Source organism: Gossypium arboreum, chromosome 6 (assembly GCF_025698485.1).
Source record: "Gossypium arboreum isolate Shixiya-1 chromosome 6, ASM2569848v2, whole genome shotgun sequence".
Taxonomy (NCBI): Eukaryota; Viridiplantae; Streptophyta; class Magnoliopsida; order Malvales; family Malvaceae; genus Gossypium; species Gossypium arboreum.
The window spans coordinates 134,299,726-134,317,771 of NC_069075.1; the positions used below are offsets into that span (position 1 = coordinate 134,299,726).

Here is an 18,046-nt window from a genome sequence, read left to right on the forward strand (position 1 = left end):
CTTTTAAACAACTCTAAATCACTTATTTTAATTTTCGGAATAAACTGTTTTCCTGCATCATGGTTACTTAAAAATTTATTTCTCGAGTTTAAAAACTCGAAATTAAGATCCGTAAATTTTTCATAAAACTAGACTCATATATATATCTACTAATTTTTTTCTAGAATTTTTGACTTAGCCAATTAGTACAGTTTATTAGTTAAAGTTTCCCCTATTTCAAAACTCGACTGCACTGACCTCTTCTTACTACGAACCATTTTTATTCCTGTACAAAATTCATATGACTAAGTCGTTTGTTTCTCTCAAAACTAGATTCAACAAGAATTCTAACCATATAAATTATACCTTCTAATTAGTTTTGTACAATTTATGGTGAATTTCCAAAGTGGAAACAGGGGATCCAGAAATCGCTCTGACCCTGTTTCACTAAAACTCAGATATATCATAAAATATAATACTTTTACCTATTTTGCTTATTCCATAAGAAAATATACATAATAAGCTTTAATTTCATATATTATTCATCTTCAAACTATGTTTCTACAATTTTTAGTGATTTTTCAAAGTTACATCATTTCTGTTACTTGAATCTGTTTTAGGTTACTTTCACATTTTCATAATTTTCATGTGATAATCATCATTCAATCATACATATTAATAAACATGTATATCATCAGCTATTTTCTTAGCTAATCACTAGCAAGTATTTACACATCATTCATTATTCATATTATACCAAAAGTAGCTAAGTTTCTATACATGCCATACCCAAAACAAAACGTCTAGTTATAATTGAGTTATTTCTTTGATAGTGTGATCGGCCTCCGACATTTCCTTCGATCCCCGAGTGACTAGATAAGTACTATAAGAAGAAGAAAATAAAAGATTAAGCACTAGGCTTAGTAAGCTTACAAGCAAATAAATCACAACATTCAACATAATGGATAATTATGCATAATATCATCTAACATCATAAATTTCTTTACTTCTCAATTTCTATCTTCTTCTTTATTCCCTTACCTTCTTTCTTACCCGACCTTTCCTTTTCATAAGTATAATCTACTTTTCCTTTGCTGTTAATTCACTGTAATTTAACTCGTATCCTGACCCGTTGAACCACTCGGAATACTAAGGATACTAGGGTCGTTCTCGCTCATCAATATCTCGCCAATGCCATGTCTTTGACATGGACTTACATGAATTATTCTGTCTCCAATGCCATATATAATATGGACTTACATGGCTCAATCTCTGTCTCCAAAGCCATATTTCTAATATGGACTTACATGGCTCATTTCGTTTCGTCTCTGTCAACCCTAATATCCTAACATTCCTAGGGTTCAACCGGCTTTCTAACACTTTTCCTCTGTCACTTCACCTTAAATTCGACTTTAAATATTTTCATAACATAATATATAAATGCTGAAATTGACAATAATAATGTAAAATAAAAGAATATTGCATTTATTTACTGTAAACTTACCTTGATACAAAATGTCACTAAACCTTACAATTTAGTCCTTTACTTTTTCTTTTCCTCGTTCTTCTTGGATTCTTGATCTATAATATAAAATATTTCTACTCATTAGCATTTATTTGATTTCTATTTCACTTCACAATTTATGCTGTTCAAAATTCGAAATTGCACTTTTACCCCAAAATTTACAGCTTTTACAATTTAGTCCCGCTCAATTCACCCATCAATTGAACTAATTTTTATAAATTAACACTTTTATTTTATCATTATAAACTATTTCACAGCCTTTGATATTCTGAATTTCAACACCAACATCTAATTCACAATTTTGCTCACAATTAGGTACTAAATACCATTTTCTATCAAAATGACTTAATAAAACAACCTTAATATGAAATTAGAACTTCAATTTCATAATAATTCATCATAAACTACCCTTACTCAGCCAGGGTAACTTCCAATTTCACCCACCAAATCAAAAACTAATGAATTAGATGATTGGACCTAATTGTAAAAGTCACAAAACATAAAATTACTAAGAAATAGTAAAATTAAACTTACATGGTGCAAAATATGAAAAACCAGCATACTGAGACCTGCTACGGCGTTTCGGCTGAGAAAGATGAAGAAATGTCTAGATTTTCAATTACATCATTTTTTAACTATTAACTTTTATGCTAATTCCAATTTTGTCCCTTGTTCACATTGTTTTCTTGCTTATTTCATACCCAAACCGTCCAGCCATTAACCTTTGGGTCTAATTGCTCTTTAAATCCATCTTTTAAATACTTAAGCTATTTACTCACAATTTAACAAATTTTGAGCTATTTTCGATTTAGTCCTTTTTAATTAATTAGCTATCCAAACATCAAAATTTTCTAACTGAAACTTTAATACTAACTCAATGACACTTCATAAATATTTATAAAAATATTTATAGCTCGATTTTCAAATTCGAGGTCTCGATACCTCGCTTTTTGACCCGTCGACCTAATAAATTATTTTAATTCACTAATTTCACCATTTCACAAATTCTTCTAAATTCTTACTTGACTCATAAATATTAAGTTACTATCTTGTTCAATCTTATTTGTCCGATTTAGTGATCTCAAATCACCATTTTTGACACCACTGAAAATTAGGCCGTTACATTCTACCTCGGATTTGTGGTTTCGCAACCACTGTTCCGTTTAGGCCCTATTTCGGGATGTTACACCAATCAACAAAGGTTATGCAACTATTGTGGGAACCCAGGGCATACGAGGGCAACATGTCCACAATTGCGGGATACATTGAGGACAACACCTCATTAACATATTTTATTCATTTTTTACACAATTTTATTAATTTTTATTATACACAAATTTATTCTCTGTCTTTTTTTGTACAAAATTTTTCCATTCTTTTGTATACTTCATAGATCGTTTGGTCACATAACATGTTTTACTTTAATTTTTTCATAAAAATTAAGTGTGAGATAATTTTTACCTCATTCACTATTTTGTTTGCCATGGTGAAATAACAAATAAGGATAGGTTAAGGCTTTTCCTTAAGGTTTCAAATTTAATTTTTGGGTATAGTTTATTTAATATTATTAAATTATGAGTTGATTTACATTATAATAATTTACCTTTAAAATTTTGTAAAATTATTATTAAATGTTTGATATCAAATATTATGGAAGAAAAATTTCTATACAATATACATTATAATTTAGCAAAGTGAATTATGAGTTGCAACAAAAATATAAAAAAAAAATGACATTGATATCAATTATATTTACATCACAAAAGTAAAGGAAAAAATATCATCGGTGTTGTCGAGCCGAATGTGTGCCACAAGAAGGTGGTTGATGGTTACAGGTAGGATTTCTTCATACAAGTTGGGGTGTTGGCTTCTCCTCTTTCATTGTCACCTTGACCCCCGTCTTCATCTTCACCTCCTTCTTCCGCGATTGAGTGTGGTGTCATCCTATCCTCCCATCGTGTCTCCTCCATTCTACGAGAAAGTGGTTACGAAGATAAGCCACATTGACAAAACAAAGATGCAGAGGTGTTTGCGAAACTATCGGTGCATAATTGTATGGTGTCGCATAAGTTAATTGCGCATAATATCTGGGAATCATTGTTGTTGGCGGATACGTCGACATTGATGCTGACATTTGTATCTAGATCATTATCATCATCGGGGCGTAATATGTTAGGGACAGAGGTGCTGCAAAAAACACAACTAGAGGAGGTGTAGATGTATGATGTTACAGTGATGCATAGTGTAGTGCTTGTGTAAAATACATGGGGTTAGTGAAAGGAATAGAAATATATATGGAGCGAACTAATCGGGATGTGATGTAGACACCGGTGCCAATTGTTGTGTTGGAGCCGATGACGAACCCATCACACCACGTGCTCCGGACCAACGATTCTGAGGTGATCATTGTGGCTTCCTCGAACGAATTTGCCTACTCGTCTCTACTGACAATAGATATGACTTCCCAACAAGTTTAAACCATGACATGTACTCAGCAGAGGTCGCTATCTCTGATGCAAAAAAAAGTTCATTGATGGGTGTGAAAATGTTCCTACGATCCCAAATGTTGATCTATTCCTTGTGGAATTTCCGCCAATTTTCATCAGTTTTCCCTTGCAAATCAAGCTTGTGTAGCGCTTTGATGTATTGCAATGGTGACAGAATATTTTGCCTTCATCCAAACTATTGCTTCACTCAATCAGATTCATGCATCTTCACCATTGCGTAAACAACCACTGGTACCTTCGTATGCCACATAGTCCAATTGGCCAAATATTTGGGCAGGATGCATTTTACGATTGCCAGATTAGTGTATAGCATTCATTCAAACTGTAGTGCACAATTATAAATTTGGTTATCTACAAATATTAAATTCCAAATCACTATGTAATTATTATATTTTTGAAAATTTTAATAACTAATCTTGGCTTCCAAGCGTTGATATAATAGCATCCAGATTTCTTTGAACTACTCTGGTTGTCCCACATAACTTGGCGCATGGTTCCACCTACTCAAACAATATGTTAATTCAAACTTATAATAAATAAACAACATTTACTATAATAACTATATTATTATTAAATAGATTTTACCTTGTCACCAGTGAGAATGTAAAAGGGGCGTCCACTCGGGAATGTAAAATGGTAGCCACCATCACGCCTATAACTGCAGCAGGAGCAGACAACCACCAATTGACATCTTATCCAATTTTGTCGCCTGGTACAACTCTCGTTACAATGTGGCCAACACAACTGATCCCTAACTAAGTTGACCGCATTCTTTAAAAGTCGACTAGATGTAGTAGCTACCTTATGTGTATCAAATTTTGAGATTTATCAGGTATTAGAATGCCCCCGATTAACCTCAAGATGAATGCTTGGGCGTATTGTTCTTTTTCAATAGCAGACGCTTCGTTATCAAGTTTATTGAAATTATCTTTCAACTATTTCATCTCTATTTGACCACCTTGGAACTTGTTCAGCACCTTCCCTAAAAATGTCTCGCAAAGGTCCTCCTAAGTAGGAACGACCACTATCCCTATAACAACTGACCCATCTATTGGTTAACCGAGTTGTAAAATTATGTCCTCAGGTGTGATTGTACATTCACCGCATGGTAGATGGAATATATATGTCTCAGGTCTCCATATTTCCACCAACGCGTTGATAAGTGTGAGGTCTACTTTATAGCTCCCGAGCATACAAGATGCATGTAAGAATCCCGCATCTTACAAATGATAGCAAATTTCACTGGGTGCTCTCGGATAAATTGTGTATGGACCCCTTCAAAACCCTATCACCCTCCTATTTATATCAATAAAATATTTTAAAAATTTTAAAAACTTTAAAATTAACTTAATTAAAATTAATGGAAATAAAAAAAATTCCCTTACCTTGTCAATTGCACAGCGAAAATGTACTTGCCGTCGAAACAAATAAGAGAACTTGTCATTCGAGAAAAATTGATCAAAATGAATAATTTACAAAGTAATAAAGTAAAACTAGATTATTTTAATACAAAATTATTGGAAAATTTGGAAGTAATCTTGAGAGAATTAAAAGAATTGGATTTGAGTGAAACGAGTGAAAAATGACTTAGGTATATATAGGAAAAAGTTCTCGTTGGGCCATTTATAATTTTACCATTGGCCGGATTTGAAATTTGACCATTAGGAATTTATTGTTGGAGGAAACTGCACCCTTTCACACACTCTCTCCAAAAATAGACTATTTCCTTAACTTTAAATAAAAAGGCCTATATGGCCAAATATTTTTAATTTTAGGCATATGCCCCCATTCAGTCATATATATATATATATATATATATATATATATATATATATATATATATCAAATAATTCAAAAGAAATAAAGCTTGGAAGTTACTGATGACAAGTGAAAAAAAAAAAGCCAAGAAAAGAATATTTTTTTCTAAGTTTTTCATTTCATGAAAGATTCCACATTACATTGTTTTCTCTACTCGAAAATTAGGTCTCTGTACATTTTTAAAATAAGAAAAAATTCAAAATAATTATTTTGTAATAGTTTAACAAAGGGTTAAATATAAAATTGGTACCATAACTTGTCAACTTCTCTCATATTAACACTTATAGTTTTTTTTCCTAATTGGTACCTAAACCTTTTTTACTCCACTATATTAGTACCTAAGCTAAAGAACATTAATTTTTTGCTGACGTGGCAACGCTAACCACTCACGCACTACCACATGTCACTCTATTTGACCTAAAAAGTTGTTATCTTTTAATTATTTTCCATTTCATTTTATATTTTCTAAAACCCTTTCATTTATTTTATTTTCCTTTAACATGTCCTTTCCCCATCATCTTCTTCTACCTCTTTGGTTGCTGCAACTTTTTTTCCTTTCTTTTTTTCTTTTTCGTTTTTTTTCTTTCACCATCTCTATCTGACCTCTTCATCTTCTACCTCTCTTCTATCTATTTCGGTTTTTTTTTTCCTTTCACTAATTGTTTTGTTTTCTATCCCTTTGTGTTTCGTTTTCAATCCAAAAGTGAGAGAAACTATATTTGATTTTTTACAAGTTGAAAAAAGAGGCTTAGGTCTCTTATGTAGCCATTGATGTGCAAAAAAACCAAACATCCTTTAGCTTACTGCCTCAGAGATGCTTTGTAATGAAGGTTGCCATGTTTTTGATCTAGAACTAGAGTTGCTTGACGTTGTTGATCTTACTCTTTGCCTTTCATGTTTGTTCACCTATAGATGGTTCAATATTTTAAACATATATAATAGAGATCCAAATTAAAGATAATATATAATATAGATGTTTTTAAGGAAATTCACCTTATTTTGCTTATCTGATTCAGATCTCTTACCAACTTTCTCATTTGGTTCTGATTCTTGTTGGTTTTTATTCATCTTTGTATGTTTCTTTGCATACAATCCCTTCATAACCTCTAAGAATCCCCAACAACTCAAAATCATATCACAATCCCAAACAAGAACATTACCAATACAAAAAGAAAAAAAGAAAAAAGAAAAAGAAGGATAGCTTGAGTGGTGATGAGCCCGTAAACATGGCAAAAAAGAAGAGTATTAGTGGGGCAGAGAAGCTTAATCCTAGTTAAACAAACAGGGTTGACGTTAAATTCTTAGATAAAAAGCTTTAAATCCTTATAAACTTATAAAGTAAGAAGATAAAAATCCAATGGAGCTACTTGCATCTACCATTTTTTTGTTCTTTCTTATATTTTTCTTAGGAAACAAACAGAAAAAATCCAGCTACCCAGAAATTGAAAAAGAGAAAAAAAAGCTTGAAAAAGAAAATCCAAAAAAGAAGATGAACCCAAGACTCGAAATATAAAACAAAGATAAATTTAAGACCTATAAGCTAAAAAGAAAGCAATTTAAATAAAAAGAAAAGAACCCCCCCCCTTTTTTTTTTGTTCTTTCTCATATTTTCTCAGGAAACAAACAGAAAAAATCCAACTCCCCAAAAATTTTATTAATTGTTGAGTTTCAATAATAAGTTCTTCATTTCGGGTTTACTGGGTAATCCAAATCTTTGTAGCCTAAGTTTGAACCTACTTCCTCCATGTCCGAGAATCAAACTCAGTACCTTCTACATTGAATAAAGAAGCAACAACAACAACAGTAGAAGGTGAAGGACAGGAATTAAAATCAGCCATTGAAAGAAAATGTATTTAGCAGAGAAAAGGAAATTGGGAAAAAGAAAGCTAGCCAAGAAAAAGATAGAAAAAAAGAAAGAAAGAAAATTGGGAAGAAGAAATGTCATCTGGAAAAAGAAAGAAAAGAAAAGAAATATTTTTAAAATATTTTTATTAATTTTTAATATTTTTTATTATAATATATTCATAACATCATTTATGCCACATGTAACAATCTTATTTTGGCACTTATCTTGGACTTAATAACATTAGACTCGGCTACCGATTTAATGAACAGAAAAAAAAAGTTTGGATACCAATATGATAGATATGAACAATTTCGAGTACTAATTTTATATTTAATCCTTTAAAAATAATTAATTTTTAGAAGAATTTAAATAAATAGTATGATATTAATCTGAAATACGACATTTTATAGTTGAATTTAAACCAACTTGATTTTTTACCATATTCACACAGGCGGCATTAAGGCTCCCTTTGTTTGCCAGTAAAATATCTTCCGAAAAATGATTTCTGGAAAATAATTTACTTTTCTAAAAATGATTTACTTTTCTGATGTTTGAATGAATCTGTGTAAAATATTTTTCATTGTTTGATGATTTCCTAAAATATTTTCTGAAAAAGCTGTTTTACATATATTAATAAATTTATATTTTAAATTGTTTTTACATATATTACAATAATTTATTTATAAATAAATAAATTAAATTAAATATATAATAATACTCAATTATTAAGCTATAATATTAACCGTCATAAATTAAAAACAACAAAATTCTATTTACACTTTTTCAAATAAACGTCAAACACAAATACTTTAAGAAGAAAAAGAGAAACCCCTATAACATAGGTTTTCCTTGTATACATAATGGAAGTTTATTAGCTTAATATTGATGATCACAAAAACTTTATTGTTCATCAATTTAATTTAACAGAGAAATTATTTTTTCTCAGACAAATGTATAATTTGAAGACATTGAAACTAGGAGTTCAAGTCAAAGCTCAAAGCCTTGTATAAATATACAATCAGTGACAAGGAACCAATTAATATCCTAAGAAAGCTGTTCTATATTGGTACAGGCTTCAACTTCTGCTGATTGTGTAAAATCCAATATGTCATCAACAACTTGGAATGATAGGCCAAGATTCTTTCCATATTCATACATTTGCTCTGCTACACTACGATCAGCTCCACTGAAAATGGCGGCTCCCTTGGTACTAGCTGCAATCAATGAAGCTGTTTTGTAATAATTCTTTAGCAAATAGTCCTCATGTTTGACATCACAGTCAAACAAACTCGATGCCTGTTTAATCTCACCACTTGCACAAAATCCTTAATAACCTGCAATATCATTAATGAGGATACACTTGAGACTACCAATTTGCTACAGTTTCACTCTTAAACACCACCACAACTACCAATTTGCTATATATGTACAAAGAACATGGACGCCTCACATTTACACATGCACTTATTGTATATATTGAAATAGAAACTGTGTCTAGTGCCCTTATACATGTGTATGGAAGGCTGCAACCATAGCCTTAATTATCCCAAAGAAAATAATCACAGTAAATACAACCAATGCAAGTGCTATGAATTTGAAACTTGCAAAGAGCTCTAAGCACCAACCTGTTTGAAGAAATGGACGCGTCTTTTACTCGCAGCAAAACTCTAGGAAGTCGCTGGTTCGAACTTAAACATTGCCTACTTGAACTACTTACACAAACTGGTTGCTGCATGACAAAGACAAATTCATTATAGCATTTCTCTGAAAGACACTCAAAATATTCATTACTGAAGAATAGGTACTAGCAACACTAGCTTAATGCACTTAATTGTTAAGTAATTTCCCTAAAGTAAAAGCAAATCACAAAGTAATGCAATATCAAGCAATCTTATCTATCAATATACATATTATATGTTATTGGATGAAATTTACAGCAATTTAGCTTAGGGCTCAGAACTCAGATAAAAATTATCGAGGAAATTTTACATTACATAACTACTTTTGTTCATAAACGAATATAGAATCCAAACCACATGAATGTCGATTGAAATTCAGCACCTCCCACTTTTCTTTTTATACTTTTCATTCGTTTGAGAAAGAAAATGATAATCACCGGAACTTAGCCACCACTTGAAAAAGGTTCAAGCATCTAAAGATGGACAAAGAATTCAAATATTTACAAGGAAGAACAAACCCGAAAGTGGAACTCAAAGAGAGCAAACCCGAAAGTGGAACTCAAAGAGAGCAAACTGAAAACCCACAGCAGATCAGAGATCAAAGAAGATAAAATCACTGGATGATGAAAAAATCGAAACAGAGAAAGAGCAGATCGAAATGGAAGTATTCAAACCATTTCTCGAAGAAAAATGCAGTAATTTTATCTCAAGCTAGTAACAGAAATATATATATGGAAGAACAAGAAGTAATAATAAAACAAAACAGCAAACATAAAAGAAAAAAGGACCGCTAGGTTTTCATTAGTCCTCATATACACATTACACAGGCATAAGAACACGATCTAATATCCGTAATATCCAGATTTATCTTACAATCAGCTCTCAGCATTAAATTTTCTTTCAACAGATAAATACTCAACTTCTACACCTATTATTAACTCTAAAAAATCCATTGCTACAAGTAAAAAAACTATATACAATTGCAAATCCTTTCTAATTGTGCGAAAAACAGAAAACATTCCTTATTGTTACCGAAACAAGGATCGATCTCAGGCTGCTGAATAACAAAGGACATCTAATTTTAGCATCATTCTATTACAACACTAGGTTGAATCAAATTCCAAATCAAAAAAAAAAGAAAAACTCATTTTCTAACTATGAAGGACCGGAAAAGGAGCATAAATTACACTACTAATCATTAACAATAAACAAGTAGCATATCTAATAATCCAGAAAATATTCATTAATCTAGAACAAAGCAAACAAAAAAATTATCAAGCATGATTATTTTAAATTAGGTCTCATGAGCTAAACTCTTCTGTATTTCAGACATGAAAAATCAAAATTAAAGAGATTTAAAGAAAACCCAAAACCCAAACAACATTCAGATGAATTATACCCAAAAAAGAGGTCTGAATTTTACATTAAAAACCGGAACTTTCAGATAAAAAAATAGAGAGAAAGAAAAATGGAGATACCTATATGAGATGGGAAAACGAGATCGGCGAAGACATTGATGCATAAGATACATAAAACTGCTGCTACCAACGTAATAAACAACCTCATTTTCTCCCCTTTTGGAGAGATATTACTTTCAATTCAAAATTCAATATTTAACCCCGCAATTATTCTCTTTTTTTTTCCTTCTCTAAAATGAAGGTAAAAATATTCGATTATGAAGAAAAAAAACATAATGAGTCGGTATCCAGAGCTGGTGAAGATGACGATGAGAGGTGGGCTAATGGACTGGAAGTGAAATTATGACCCAATGGGTTCATTTGTGCTAATCAAGCTCCGGAATTTCAGGCATAAAATCAGGAATTTCAGGCAAACGTAAAAGATGAATATAAAGAGAGATCAACAACAAAAAGAACAAAAACCTAGAAGAGAAGATGAAGAATGGAAGAAGGAAAATGAATGAAGAACGAAAGAAGGAAGAAGAAGAAGGAGCTTACCTCATGAAGGAGGAACCGGAAAATGTCTTACAGAAATAAAATCCGTAAGACATTTTCCAAAATTAAGGGCCTCTTTTTTTGTAATTGATTTTACTTGAGGAAAATATTTTCAGCCCAAACAATCACAGGAAAAGGCTGAAAAGCTTTTCCGGAAAATGTTTTACTTCAAAACAAATAGACCCCAATATAAATTGAGCACAATATAAATGATGTTAAATATTCTTCTTATTCAATATATTTTAGAGGTACGCTAAGGAATATTAAAAAATATTTTTTAAGAAATAATTTTTCTTTATTTTTTGAAATTTTTAGAATTAATATTAAATTGAAAAATTTTGTAATTGTTGAGAGTTAAATTTATTAAATTTTAGAATTTGAATTAAAATGGTAAGTTTTGTAAACACTTAAGGGTTAAATTTGTTGAATTTTTAGATTTAATATCAAACGATACAATGTATAAATATAGGAGAGCTAAATTTATTATTAGGTCAAAGAAAAGAAGAAGACCCTTATTAGCTTTTCATTAATCCCTTAATGATAACTAATGAAAAAAACTAAAATAATTAATTTAGTTATTAAATTGAAAAAATTAATGGCTAAGTCATAAAATAAAACCAAATGCATAGTTAAATGAATATTTTTATAGTTTAAGTAAAAGCGGGATATTTTACTCAATTAACCTCAAAAAATAAATATTTACAAAAATAACCTTGTTTGAAAAATTATGACGAAAATAACTTGAAATCTACAATGTCGGACGGTGCTAGCACCACCCTCCATCATTCCCTAATCATGCCTTAATGATTGTCCTATCCAATAAAAAATAATATTTTTTTATGTCGGCACTGTAATGGTCGAAACCCGTATGTATTTTTTGGAAATACCCTAAAAAATAGGTATTCTACGATTTAAAAAGAAAAAGAAAAAAAAAGGATAATATTTTAATAAGTGCCAACGTTGAAGTGGCTGACATCGGTTCAAAACTTTTAAAAAAATGAGTTTTTATTTTTTTATGACGATGTTGAAGTGGCCGACACCAATTTAAAACTATAAAATTTTGATTTTTTTTTTATTTTTTGGTGTTGGTGTTGAAGTGGCCGATACCGATTAAAAAATTAAAAAAAAAAATTTTTTTGTTTTTTGGTGCTAGTGCTGAAATGGCGGGCACCAATTCAAAATAATAATAATAATGGATTAAGGAGAAAGAGAGCTGCACTCCGATTATGTTAGTTGGCCCAATGGACATTGGCATGACTGGCTTCATAGTGGAGTGAAGGTGGCGACTAAGGCAAATGAAGAAGGAAAAAGAGATGGAAAAAGAAAAAGAGCAGAAAAAAATGAAAAATAAAAAAAGAAACTAAAACACATTGTAATCGTTATTGAGGGGAGAGAGGATATGAGATAAAAGCTCAATAAAAGTTAAAACTCTTACCATTACCAAAGAAATAACAAGTTTTAACATTAATGGTCCACCAAATAAATTTTAACATTAATGTTCCACCAAATAAATTTTGAAATAATAATAATGCAATCCCTCCACTAAACACCAAACGTTGGGAATTTTATTTTTACTTATTAAAATTATGGTATTCTTTATTAAATAATTCATATTTAACATTCAATTCAATATTTCTTAAAATTTCATTCAATATATTTTAGACCCTTAGCATTTAAAATATTTAAACTTAGATGTTAGCTACTATCTAATTCCAAATTTCATAATTTTTAATTAATATCTTATATTTCAAAAGGTTGCATGGACTTTGAATACAATCAAATCAAGTAAAAGCTATTCTTTTTATTTTGTTTTATTTTATTTTTATTGTTTTGGTTCTTTCTTATTACTATAAAATTAAGAATGATTCTTTTCAAAAATAGGAATGATATCATTAATTTTCATTTTAATTATTTTTTTCTGATTAGTTTTGTAATAATAAAGTAATTAGGGTCATGATGTTATTTTATTGGTAATTGTAAGAAATTTTCTCTTTTAACTTTTATCTCACCTCCTCTCTCTCCTCAATAATGGATGAGTTTTTGTTTCTTTTTTATTTTTATTTTTTTATTTTTCATTATTTGCTGCTCTCCTTCCTTTTCCATTTGCTCTAACCGCCTCCTTTACTCCACTATGCAGTCACCCATCGCCAAAGTCCATTAGACCAATTGACATAATTGGAGTGCAGCTCTCTTCCTCCTCAATCTTTTTTTTTTATTTTGAATCAGTGCCTGTCACTTCAACACCGGCACTAAAAAATCAAAAAAATTGTTTTACTAAAATTTTGAACCAGTGCTGGCCACTTCAGTGCCGACACTTATTAAAATATTATGTTTGTTATTTTTCTTTTTAAATCGTAGAATACCCATATTATATAAAGGTATTTAAAAATATATATATATGGATGTAGGCCATTACAATGTCGGCACAAAAAAATATTATTTTTTATTAAACAAGACAATCATTAAGGCATAATTAAAAAATGATGGAGAACGATGACATTGTAAATTTTAAGTCATTGTCATTATAATTTTTCAAAGAATAAATATTTATTTTTTGAGGTTAGTTGGATAAAATAGGGTGAAAATAATGATAGTAGGATGACAATTTTCAACAACTAAAATAAAGAAAGTTATCATTATACTCTGTTGGTTTATCCTTTCAAAATGCTTATGTATTACGTAATTAAGTAAACAATTTATAATTCTTTTTAATGCTATAAATAAATGATTATATATATATATATATATATTAAAATTTTGAAAGCGGATTTTATTTGTTTTAAAAAATGATAAAGAAATTAAAAAGAAAATAGTCGTAAATTAACTTGGCAATGGATCATAATCGTTTTAAATATAGTGTAATAGAAAAGTCCAAAGGTATCAAAATCAAATTTGTATTATTTTGTGTTTGGTATACTTATATGTTACCATATTTTTCTTTAACGAGTGTAATATGTCTTATCATTACATTAAATATTTTTATTATTTTAGAATATAAAGAGAAAAAATATTGTAATAACATTTAAAATTTCAAAATTAATATACATTTTTTTACTTTTTCTATATTTATTTTATTATTCATATTTAAAGTTCAGAGTTATCCTTTTTTAAATATAGTTTATTTATAATAATTAATATATAAATATTTATTTTTATATTAAAATAATATAAAAATCAATATCTATCCAAATATTTGGAACTAAATTCTAATGTCTCGCTAGCTTTATATTCTATTAAAATAAGATATCCCCCGCAGCCAAGACAACTGGATCATCCATTCACAATATTGTATTCATAATCCTTCCCTTGACGGCAAGAAAGTAGAAATGGCTATGGTTGTGATTCTTTTATTTCAGATTTTAAGTATTAGATAATCTGAGTTTTACCTAACATTGTTAAGTTTCAAAGTCCCCTTTAAATATAATAATGGATAAACAAATATCAAACAATATTTTTAAGCTCTTAAATTGTTTAAAATATTTTATAAGTCTTTATACTTTTCATAAATTTAAAATTTAATTCATATATTTTCATTTTTACGAATCTAGTCCTTTACATTTCATATTTCAAAATTTAGATATAATTATTAATACTGTCAAATTTATTTTTGTTAAATTTAGATTCATTACAACGTCAGTGTTTTAGTTACATGGTTACCAAATAAGTATTTTTTAAAAATATCACACTAACAAATTTAAAAAAAATTAACAACGTTACCAATTAGACCTAAATTTTGAATTTGAAAATAAAAAATTAAATTCTAAAAAATTTAATGACTAAAATTTACATTTAAAAAGAATACATCAACTTATGACAGATTTTAACCATATAAATTAAATTTTGTTTCAAAATAGAACTTTACAACCTTTGTTAAATATTATAGTGATTCGACATTATCTTATATTTTCGATAGCATTCATTTATTGGTATGTATGCTTAAAAGGAGAACAAAAATGGCGCCCCAGTATACAGGAACATAAGCCCTAAGCTAAACATATAGTAGAAAAATAGTATAAGCGCCTCATCTTTTTTTAAGCAAGCCAGAACATTGGTGTCAACCACTAGATCCGAATTTACAAACTAGTGTGTTGTTTCTGATGATGATGATCCAGATTCAACCGATGACCTTTACCTAACTTATCAAGTGAAAGTCCATAAGGTCAAGTGTAAATAAAATGAATCATCAAAAATTCGAGACACCGAGCCCTCATTTGGCTCGGGAAAACCAAGCAACCTCAGACTTATCCCACAAGTCTTCAGCGCAGCATGAAAGCTGGACCATCTCATACAAGCAAAGAGAGGAGGGAGAGTTGAATGTGCACCAAGGCAACCCAATATTATTCTGTTGAAGGAAACGAAAAGAGCCGAAAACCGGCTGAGGGAGAAGGACGCCCAGCAAAAATGACCAAGGGAGGAGCCGACGTTACATACGTTATAACTTTATTTTTTTTAATTTATTAAATAATATATTTAATTTTATATAATTAATAGAAATTGATCATTTTTAAAGGTTTAATGGTTTAAAAACTCTTAAAAAAAATTTCAGAAAAAAATCATTTAATCCCTACATTGTTTTTCATCTAATTGCACCATTAAACTGGAAAATTACACCTAAGTAATTCCTTCGGCCGTTAGCTTAACGGTTGCCTTTTTGTATTTTTTTTTCATATTTTGAGTTATTTTTTATTATGTGTCACGTCACAGTTGTATCACTGTGAAATTTATATTTTTTTAATTTGTTAAAAATTAATAGAATTTTATAAAATGATAAATTTTATAAAAAATATAAAAATATAATTTAATCATTACTGGTTCTAAAATCCAAACAAGGAAAAGATTGTTTTTTCTTGTTTTATTTCTACGTTTTAATGGCTGACGAGAATCAAGAGTAGAAGCCGCAATAATCCCAGTCGCGGAAAAAGTGGCGTCTAAATGGCCAGTCATTGGATTTTTTATTGAAATAATTTTTAAAAAAAATTTATTTATTAAAATAAGTTGTCACTGATTATTTATTAAAATAGATTTTTTTATTTACGCCTATTTAATAGGCACAATTCAATTTTTTATATTAAAAAAATTTGTTTTTTAAATAAAATGTTATTTTTTTATTTTCGGATTAGTATGACCTACGTATAGATACGAATACAGGTTGCGCCTATGTTAAAGACGCAACTAGTTGAGCCTTCCTCTGAGACGCAAATGGTTATACCTATCTCAGAGGCGCAAATGGTGGGGTTCACACGCCTGTTGCTTACTTTTTTCCCTATATATACCCTCAAAAATCAAATGAGCACATACACAAAATTTAGCAGAGCAACGTACACAAAATTTAGTTGAATGGAAATAAGAAGATAGGGAGAAAAAAAAAAGAAAAACAAGGAGGAGGATAAGGTATTTTAGTTTATTTCTTTTTAAATAGAATGTAAAGTTTTGTTAGTAATTTTATTATTTGAAAGCTATTTTGTTAGGTTATTAATTTTGTTAGTTTCTGAAAGAAAATTTTTGCATTAAAAATTTTATATAATTTTTTTGCTATTCGAAACTGTTTTAAAAATTTTAAATTTTTTTTAACAAATCTAGTATTGAAGATGGAGAATCAATTTTTCGTATGTGTTTTTTTCGACGGAGAAATTTTGACAACAACCGTGGAATGTATATTTGAATGTCGCAAACAAGTAGCAATGAGATTTAATAGAAATATCTCGTTTGATGATATGAAGGAAAAAATTAGTGAAAAAATTTATAGACGTTGTGGGAGAAGTATCTCAAAACTTTTCTACAAGTTTCCAGTTTCGACAGATCCCATAAAATTCACCGAAATGGAACTCGTAGACAATGAAGACGTGGAGACAATGGTCGCTCTTTATTGTGGGACTCGAAGCAACCAAAATGCACCGATTTAGTTATCTACTGAGTTAGCTGATATGGAGGCAACTGAAGATCCCACTCTATTAGGTGAAGAAGATGGAGCAAAGGAATGAACATAAAAATATAGGAATTAAAAAATAAAAACATACATGATTAGTTTCTTTCAAACAAACAACTTATAAAAATAACAACAAATTTAATCAACATTTTAATAAATCAATACAAATTGTCAAATAAATGAAAAATCAAATAAATTACATTATATAAAATTACATGAAAAAAATACAAAACACTAGAAACATTGATATTTGTGGGTGTTAAATAATTTATATAACTTAATCTTGATATCCAAGTTGATATAAAATAAATAAATGAGTTAACAAACAACCATTAACATACCAATACTTAACAGTAACTTAAAAATTTAAATGAGCTTAAACATCATTTGTCCAAATTCATTTTAAAATGAAATGATTTTTAATTTTTTATAAACTTATGTGTTAAACTCACCAAATACTAAACTAAACACATAATTTATAACTTAATCCTAAATTACTAATAAATTAATTTTAAAATAATTACAAACACAAAAATTTTAACATAATCCTAAGTTACTAACAAATTAATTTTAAAATAGTTATAAAAAACAAAAAATTACATTCATACAAAATATTAATTGAAACTATAAACACTAAACATAAATATTTTAAAATTAATAATTAATAACAAAAAAACCACAATATCCTAATTAAACTCTTTAAATTATAAACAAAATTATTTATTAAAAAATACATTACATTTTTTTTTCTTTTTTCTTTTTCTTTTTTTCTTCCCCTTTCTCTCTTTTCTTTCTCTCTTCCGGTGTGTGGATG

General features: G+C 29.2%; 1 long non-coding RNA gene and 1 pseudogene across 1 annotated transcript; both read right to left on the minus strand.

Moving 5' to 3' along the window:
* Positions 1-18,046, minus strand: part of LOC108475317 (uncharacterized) — an 89,668-nt pseudogene that overhangs the window by 10,040 nt on the left and 61,582 nt on the right.
* On the minus strand, positions 8,428-11,511 carry LOC108487568 (uncharacterized). Its single transcript, XR_001871682.2, has 3 exons — positions 11,310-11,511; positions 9,301-9,404; positions 8,428-9,009 (listed from the first exon to the last, which is right to left on the minus strand). It is a non-coding gene; the product is annotated as an uncharacterized LOC108487568 (long non-coding RNA).